Source organism: Carcharodon carcharias, chromosome 24 (assembly GCF_017639515.1).
Source record: "Carcharodon carcharias isolate sCarCar2 chromosome 24, sCarCar2.pri, whole genome shotgun sequence".
Classification (NCBI taxonomy): Eukaryota; Metazoa; Chordata; class Chondrichthyes; order Lamniformes; family Lamnidae; genus Carcharodon; species Carcharodon carcharias.
In genome coordinates, this window is record NC_054490.1 from 3,751,985 (window position 1) to 3,762,961 (window position 10,977).

Consider the following 10,977-nt stretch of genomic DNA (forward strand, 5'->3'; position numbering starts at 1 on the left):
CACCAGCCACAATTTGAATCACCAACCGTGATACTATTTACCCCTTAATATAAACTTATCCCCAAACACCAGCTCCAATTCAAATCCCTAACCATGACTCTATTTACCACATAATATAACCTTACACCCAAACACTGACCCCAATTCGAATCCCCAACATGGACTCTGTTTAACCCTTAATCTAACCTTACCCCCAAAAACCAGCCCCAAATCGAATCCCAATCCCGGACTCTAAATACCTCATAAAAGAACCTTGCCCCCAAACACCAGCCACAATTCGAATTCCCAACCTTGATACTATTTAACCAGTAATATAACCTTACGCCAAACACCAGGCCCAAATCCAATCCCCAACCTTGACTCTATTTAACCCTTAATATAACATTACCCACAAACCCCAGCCCCAATTCGAATCCCCAACCTTGACTCTATTCACACCATAATATAAACTTACCCCCAAACAATAGGCCCAATCCAAATACCCAACCTTGACACTATTTACCCCATAATATAACCTTACTCCCAAACACCAGCCAGAATCCAAAAACCCAACCTTGAGTCTATTTACCCCATAATATAAACATACCCCCAAACACTGACCACAGTCTGAATTCCAAACCATGACTCTATTTACCTCTTAATATAACCATACCACCAAACACCAGCGCCAATTCGAATCCCCAACCTTGACTCTATTTACACCATAATATAAACTTATCCCGAAACACCAGCCCCAATCCAAATACCAAACCTTGACTCTATTTACCCCAATATAACCTTACCCCCAAACACCAGCCCAAATTCGAATCCAAAACCTTGACTCAATTTACCCCTTAATCTAACCTTACCCTCAAACAACGGCCCCAAGTCGAATCCCCAACCGCGACTCTATTTACCCCATAATATAACCTTACCCACAAACCCCAGCGACAATTCGAATCCCCAACCCGGATTCTATTTACCCCACAATATAATCTTACCCCCAAACACCAGCCCCCATCCGAATACCCAAACTTGACTCTATTTACTACATAATATAACCTTACTCCCAAGCATTGACCCCAGTTCAAAAACACAACCCTGGCTCTATTTACGCATTTAATATAATCTTAACCCAAACAACAGCATCAATTCGAATCCCCATCCTTGACTCTATTTGCCCCTTAATATAACGTTACCCCAAAACAACAGCCCCAAACCAAATCCCCAACCTTGATTCTATTTACCACTTAATATAACCTTACACCCAAACACCAGCCCCAATCCAAATACACAACCTTGACTTTAATTACCACATAATATAACCTTACCCTCAAACACTGACCCCAATTCGAATCCCCAACCTTGACTCTGTTTAACCCTTAATATAACCATATCCCCAAACACCAGCCCCAATTCGAAGCCCAATCACGGACTCTATTTACCCCATAATATAACCTTGCCCCCAAACACCAGCCACAATTCGAATTCCCAACCTTGATTCTATTTACCCATTAATATAACCTTACGCCAAACACCAGGCCCAAATCAAATCCCCAACCTTGACTATATTTACCCCTTAATATAACATTACCCACAAACTACAGCCCCAATTCGAATCCCCAACCTTGACTCTATTTACCCCATAATATAACCTTACCCCCAAACAATAGCCCGAATCCAAATACCCAACCTTGACACGATTTACCACATAATATAACCTTTCCCCTAAACACCAGCACCAATTCAAATCCCCAACCTTGACTCTATTTACCACATAATATAACCTTACCCCCAAACAGCAGCCCCAGTTCGAATCCCCAACCTTGACTCTATTTACCCCATAATATAAACTTACCCCCAAACACCAGCCGCAATTCGAATCCCCCACCTTGACTCTATTTACCCCTTAGTATAAACTTAGCCCCAAACATCAGCCACAATTCGAATCCGGAACCTAGACTCTATTTACCCCATAATATAACCTTACCTTCAAACTCCAGGCACAATTCGAATCCCCAATCTTGACTCAATTTACCCCATAATATAACCTTACCCCCAAATACCAGCCCCAATTCGAATTCCCAACCTTGACTCTATTTACCCCTTAATATAACCTTACCACTAACACCATCACCAATTCAATTCCCCAACCTTGACTCTATTTACCCATTAATCTAACCTTACCCACAAACTCCAGGCACAATTCGAATCCCCAATCTTGACTCAATTTACCCCATAATATAACCTTACCCCCAAATACCAGCCCCAATTCGAATTCCCAACCTTGACTCTATTTACCCCTTAATATAACCTTACCACTAACACCATCACCAATTCAATTCCCCAACCTTGACTCTATTTACCCATTAATCTAACCTTACCCACAAACACCAGCAACAATTCGAATCCCCAACCGTGACTCTATTTACCACATAATATAACCTTACCCACAAACCCAAGCGCCAATTCGAACCCCCAACCTTCACTCTATTTACCCCATAGTATAACCTTACCCCCGAACACCAGCCCACATCCGAATACCCAACCTTGACTATGTTTACCAAATAATATAACCTTACCCCCAAGCAATGACCCCAGTTCGAATACACAACCCTGGCTCTATTTACACTTTAATATAATCTTACCCCAAAATCAGTCCCCATTCGAAACCCCATCCTTGACTCTGTTTACCCCTTAATCTAACCTTACCCCCAAATACCAGCCCCAATTTGAATCCCCATCCTGGACTCTGTTTACCCCATATTGTAACCTTACCCAGAAACACCAGCCCCAATTCGAATCCCCAACCTTGACTCTATTATCTCTTAATATCACCTTACCCCTAACACCAACCCCAATTCAAATCCCCAACCTTGACTCTATTTACCCCTTAATCTAACCTTACCCATAAACAACAGCCCCAATTCGAATCCCCAACCGTGACTCTATTTAGCCCATAATATAACCTTACCCACAAACCCCAGCGACAATTCGAATCCCCAACCCGGACTTATAATATAACCTTACCCCCAAACACCAGCCCCCATCCGAATACCCAAACTTGACTCTATTTACTACATAATATAACCTTACTCCCAAGCATTGACCCCAGTTCAAAAACACAACCCTGGCTCTATTTACGCCTTTAATATAATCTTAACCCAAACAACAGCCCCAATTCGAATCCCCATCCTTGACTCTATTTACCCCTTAATATAACCTTAGGCCCAAACACCAGCACAAATTCGAATCCCCAACCTTGATTCTATTTACCACTTAATATAACCTTACACCCAAACACCAGCCCCAATCCAAATACACAACCTTGACTTTAGTTACCACATAATATAACCTTACCCTCAAACACTGACCCCAATTCGAATCCCCAACCTTGACTCTGTTTAACCCTTAATCTAACCATATCCCCAAACACCAGCCTCAATTCGAAGCCCAATCACGGACTCTATTTACCCAATAAAATAACCTTGCCCCCAAACACCAGCCACAATTCGAATTCCCAACCTTGATTCTATTTACCCATTAATATAACCTTACGCCAAACACCAGGCCCAAATCCAATCCCCAACCTTGACTACATTTACCCCTTAATATAACATTACCCACAAACCCCAGCCCCAATTCGAATCCCCAACCTTCACTCTATTTACCCCATAATATAACCTTACCCCCAAACAATAGCCCCAATCCATATACCCAACCTTGACACGATTTACCACATAATATAACCTTTCCGCCAAACACCAGCACCAATTCAAATCCCCAACCTTGACTCTATTTACCACATAATATAACCTTAACCCGAAACACCAGCCCCAATTCAAATTCCCCAACCTTGACTCTATTTACCCCTTAACATAACCTTACCCCCAAACAACCACCCCAATTCGAATCCCCAACCTTGACGCTATTCACCCCATATAACCATACCCCCAAACACCAGCCCCAATTTGAATCACAACCTTGACACTATTTACCCCATAATATAACCATACCACCAAACACCAGCCCCAATTCGAATTCCCATTCTTGACTCTTTTTACCCCATAATATAACCTTACCCCAAACACCAGCCCCAATTCGAATTCCCAACCTTGACTCTATTTACCCCTTAATATAACCTTACCCGTAACACCAGCCCCAATTCAAATCCCCAACCTTGACACTATTTACCACATAATATAACCTTACCCCCAAACACTGACCCCAATTCGAATCCCCAACCTTGACTCTATTTACCCCATAATATAATCTTACCCCCAAACATCAGCCAAAATTCCAGTTCCCAACATTGACTCTATTTACCCCATAATAAAAGCTTACCCCGAAACACCAGCCCCAATTCGAATCCCCAACCTTGACTCAATTTACCACATAATATAACCTTACCCCCAAACAGCAGCCCCAGTTCGAATCCCCAACCTTGACTCTATTTACCCCATAATATAAACTTACCCCCAAACACCAGCCGCAATTCGAATCCCCCACCTGACTCTATTTACCCCTTAATATAAACTTACCCCCAAACAATAGCCCAATCCAAATACCCAACCTTGACACGATTTACCACATAATATAACCTTTCCCCCAAACACCAACACCAATTCAAATCCCCAACCTTGACTCTATTTACCCCATAATATAAACTTACCCCCAAACACCAGCCGCAATTCGTTTCTCCCACCTTGACTCTATTTACCCCTTAGTATAAACTTAGCCCCAAACATCAGCCACAATTCGAATCCGGAATCTAGACTCTATTTGCCCCATAATATAACCTTACCTTCAAACTCCAGGCACAATTCGAATCCCCAATCTTGACTCAATTTACCCCATAATATAACCTTACCCCCAAATACCAGCCCCAATTTGAATCCCCATCCTGGACTCTGTTTACCCCTTAATCTAACCTTACTGCCAAATACCAGCCCCAATTCGAATCCCCATCCTTGACTCTATTTACCCCATAATATAACCTTACCCAGAAACACCAGCCCCAATTCGAATCCCCAACCTTGACTCTATTATCTCTTAATATCACCTTACCCCTAACACCAACCCCAATTCAAATCCACAACCTTGACTCTATTTACCCCTTAATCTAACCTTACCCACAAACAACAGCCCCAATTCGAATCCCCAACCGTGACCCTATTTACCCCATAATATAACCTTACCCACAAACCCCAGCGACAATTCGAATCCCCAACCCAGACTCTATTTACCCCATAATATAACCTTACCCCCAAACACCAGCCCCCATCCGAATACCCAAACTTGACTCTATTTACTACATAATATAACCTTACTCCCAAGCATTGACCCCAGTTCAAAAACACAACCCTGGCTCTATTTACGCCTTTAATATAATCTTAACCCAAACAACAGCCCCAATTCGAATCCCCATCCTTGATTCTATTTACCCCTTAATATAACCTTAGGCCCAAACACCAGCACAAATTCGAATCCCCAACCTTAACTCTTTTTACCGCATAATATAACGTTACCCCAAAACAACAGCCCCAAACCAAATCCCCAACCGTGATTCTATTTACCACTTAATATAACCTTACACCCAAACACCAGCCCCAATCCAAATACACAACCTTGACTTTAATTACCACATAATATAACCTTACCCTCAAACACTGACCCCAATTCGAATCCCCAACCTTGACTCTGTTTAACCCTTAATCGAACCATATCCCCAAACACCAGCCACAATTCGAAGCCCAATCACGGTCTCTATTTACCCATTAATATAACCTTACGCCAAACACCAGGCCCAAATCAAATCCCCAACCTTGACTATATTTACCCCTTAATATAACATTACCCACAAACCCCAGCCCCAATTCGAATCCCCAACCTTGACTCTATTTACCCCATAATATAACCTTACCCCCAAACAATAGCCCCAATCCATATACCCAACCTTGACTCTATTTACCCCATAATATAACCTTACCCCCAAACACCAGCCCCAATTCAAATTCCCCAACCTTGACTCTATTTACCCCTTCATATAACCTTACACCCAAACAACCGCCCCAATTTGAATCCCCAACCTTGACGCTATTCACCCCATATAACCATACCCCCAAACACCAGCCCCAATTTGAATCACAACCTTGACACTATTTACCCCATAATATAACCATACCACCAAACACCAGCCCCAATTCGAATTCCCATTCTTGACTCTTTTTACCCCATAATATAACCTCACCCCAAACACCAGCCCCAATTCAAATTCCCAACCTTGACTCTATTTACCCCTTAATATAACCTTAACGGTAACACCAGCCCCAATTCAAATCCCCAACCTTGACACTATTTACCACATAAAATAACCTTACACACAAACACCAGCCCCAATTCTAATCCCCAACCGTGACTCTATTTACCCCATAATATAATCTTACCCCCAAACATCAGCCAAAATTCCAGTTCCCAACATTGACTCTATTTACCCCATAATATAACCTTACCCCGAAACACCAGCCCCAATTCGAATCCCCAACCTTGACTCAATTTACCACATAATATAACCTTACCCCCAAACAGCAGCCCCAGTTCGAATCCCCAACCTTGACTCAATTTACCCCATAATATAAACTTACCCCCAAACACCAGCCGCAATTCGAATCCCCCAACTTGACGCTCTTTACCCCTTAATATAAACTTAGCCCCAAACATCAGCCACATTTCGAATCCCCAATCTTGACTCAATTTACCCCATAATATAACCTTACCCCCAAATAACAGCCCCAATTCGAATTCCCAACCTTGACTCTATTTACCCCTTAATATAACCTTACCAATAACACCATCACCAATTCAATTCCCCAACCTTGACTCTATTTACCCCTTAATCTAACCTTACCCACAAACACCAGCAACAATTCGAATGCCCAACCGTGACTCTATTTACCCCATAATATAACATTACCCACAAACCCAAGCGCCAATTCGAACCCCCAACCTTCACTCTATTTACCCCATAGTATAACCTTACCCCCGAACACCAGCCCACATCCGAATACCCAACCTTGACTATGTTTACCAAATAATATAACCTTACCCCCAAGCAATGACCCCAGTTCGAATACACAACCATGGCTCTATTTACACTTTAATATAATCTTACCGTAAAATCAGTCTCCATTCGAAACCCCATCCTTGACTCTGTTTACCCCTTAATCTAACCTTACCCCCAAATACCAGCCCCAATTTGAATCCCCATCCTGGACTCTGTTTACCCCTTAATCTAACCTTACCGCTAAATACCAGGCCCAATTCGAATCCCCATCCTTGACTCTATTTACCCCATAATATAACCTTACCCACAAACACCAGCCCCAATTCGCATTCCCAACCATGATTCTATTTACCCCATAATATAACCTTACCCCCAAACACCAGCCCCAATTCGAATCACCAACCGTGATCCTATTTACCCCATAATATAACCTTATCCCCAAACACCAGCACCAATTTGAATACCAAACCTTGACTCTATTTACCCCATAATATAACCTTACCCCAAAACACTAGCCCCAATTCAAATCCCCAACCTTGACTCTATTTAGCCCATAATATAACCTGACCCCCAAACACCAGATGCAAGTCGAATCCCCAACTTTGACTCTATTTACCCCATATTATAACCTTACCCCCAAACAACAGCCCAATTCGAATCCCCCACCTTGACTCTATTTACCACTAAATATAACCTGACCACCAAACACCAGCCCCAATTCGAATCGCCAACCTTGACTCTATTTACCCCATAATATAACATTACCCCCAAACACCAGCCCCAAATGGAATCCCCAACCTTGACTCTATTTACCCCATAATATAACCTTTCCCCCAAACACGAATCCCAATTCAAAACTGCAACCTAGACTCTATTTACCCCTTAATATAATATTACCCCCAAAAACTAGCCCAAATTCGAAACCCCAACCTTGAATCTATTTACCCCATAATATAACGTTACCCCCAAACAATAGCTGCAATTCGAACGCCCCACCTTGACTCTATTTCCCCTTAATTTAACCTTACCCACAAACACTAGCCCCAATTCGAATTCCGAACCTTGACTCTACTTACCCCATAATATAACCTTACCCCCAAACACCAGACCCAATTCGAATCCCCAACCTTGACTCTATTTACCCCATATAACCAAACCCCTAAACACCAACCCCAATTCGAATTCCCATTCTTGACTCAATTTACCCCATAATATATCCTTACCCACAAACACCAGCCCCAATTCGAATTCCAAACCTTGACTCCATTTACCACTTAATATAACCTTACCCCTATCACCAGCCCCAATTCAGATCCCCAACTTTGACTCTATTTACCCCTTAATCTAACCTTACTCACAAACAACAGCCCCAAATCGAATCCCTAACCATGACACTATTTATCCCATAATATAACTTTACTCACAAACCCCAGCGCCAATTTGAATCCCCAACCTTGACTCTATTTATCCCATAGTATAACCTTACCCCCGAACACCAGCCCACATCCGGATACCCAACCTTGACTATGTTTACCACGTAATATAACCTTAGCCCCAAGCAATGACCCCAGTTCGAATACACAACCCTGGCTCTATTTACACTTTAATATAATCTTACCCCAAAATCAGACCCCATTCAAAACCCCATCCTTTACTCTGTTTACCCCTTAATCTAACCTTACCGCCAAATACCAGCCCCAATTCGAATCCCCATCCTTGACTCTATTTACCCCATAATATAACCTTACCCCCAAACACCAGCCCCAATTCGCATTCCCAACCTTGATTCTATTTACCCCATAATATAACATTACCCCCAAACACCAGCCCCAATTCGAATCACCAACCGTGATCCTATTTACCCCATAATATAACCTTATCCCCAAACAGTGGCTCCAATTCAAATACCCAACCTTGCCTCTATTTACCCCATAACAGAACCTTACCCCCAAACACCAGCACCAATTTGAATCCCAAATCTTGACTCTATTTACCGCATAATATAACTTTACCCCCAAACACCAGACGCAATTAGAATCCCCAACTTTGACTCTATTTACCCCAAAATATAACCATACACCCAACATCAGCCCTAATTTGAATACCGAACCCTGACTCTATTTACCCCATAATATAATCTTACACCCAAACACCAGCCCCAATTCAAATCCCCAACCTTGACTCTATTTACCCCATAATATAACCTTACCCCAAAACACCAGCCCGATTTGAATCCCGAACCTTGACTGTATTTACACCATAACATAACCTTACTCCCAAACACCAGCCTCAAATCGAATCCCGAACTTTGAATCTATTTACCCCATAATATAACATTACCCCCAAACACCAGCCCCATCCAAATACCCAACTTGACTCTATTTACCTCATAATAAAACCTTACCCCCAAGCACAGACCCCAGTTCGAATACCCAACCGTGGCTCTATTTACTCTTTAATATAAGCTTACCCACAACCACTAGCCCCAATTCAAATTCCCAACCGTGATCCTATTTACCCCATAATATAACCTTACCCCCAAACACCAGCCCCAATTCAAATCCCCAACCTTGCTCTATTTACCACAGGATATAAACTTACCACCAAACACTGACCCCAATCCAAATACCCAACATTGTCTCTATTTATCCCATAATATAACCTAACCCCCGAACTCCAGCCTTAATTTGAATCCTGAACCTTGACTCTATTTACCCCTTAATATAACCTTACCCCCAAACACCAGCCCGAATTCAAATCCCCAACCTTGACTCTAATTACCCCATAATATAACCTTACCCCAAACACTGACCCCAATTCGAATCCCCAACCTTGACTCCATTTACCCCATAATATATTCTTACCCCCAAACACCAGCCGCAATTTGAATCCCAAACCTTGACTCTATTTACCACATAACATAAACTTACCCCCAAACACCAGACGCAATTCGAATCCCCAACCTTGACTCTATTTACCCTATAATATAACCTTACCCCCAAACACCAGACCCAAATCAAATTCCCCACCTTGACACTATTTACCCCTTTATATAACCTTACCCCCAAACACCAGCACCAATTCGAATCCCGAACCTTGACTCTATTTACCCCATAATATAACCTTATCCCCAAACACCAGCCCCAATTCGAATCCCCAAACTTGACTCTATTTACCCAATAATATAACCTTACCCCAAACACTGACCCCAATTCGAATCCCCAACCTTGACTCTATTTACCCCATAATATAACATTACCCCCAAACTCCAGCCCCAATTCAAATCACCAATCTTGACTATATTTACCCCAAAATATAACCATACACCCAACATCAGCCCTAATTTGAATACCGAACCCTGACTCTATTTACCCCATAATATAATCTTACCCCCAAACACCAGCCCCACTTCAAATCCACAACCTTGACTCTATTTACCCCATAATATAACCTTACCCACAAACACTAGCCCCAATTTGAATTCCCAACCGTGATCCTATTTACCCCATAATATAACCTTATCCCCAAACAACAGCTCCATTTCAAATCCCCAACCTTGACTTATTTACCACATAATATAACCTTACACCCAAACACTGACACCAATCCAAATACCCAACCTTGTGTCTATTTATCCCATAATATAACCTTACCACCAAACACCAGCCTTAATTTGAATCTCGAACCTTGACTCTATTTACCCCTGAATATAATCTTACCCCCAAACACCAACCCCAATTCAAATCCCCAACCTTGACTCTATTTACCCCATAATATAACCATACCCCAAACACTGACCCCAATTCGAATCCCCAACCTTGACTCTGTTTACCCCTTAATCTACCTTACCCCCAAACACCAGCCCCAATTCGAATCCCCAACCTTGACTCTGTTTACCCCTTAATCTACCTTACCCCGAAACACCAGCCCCAATT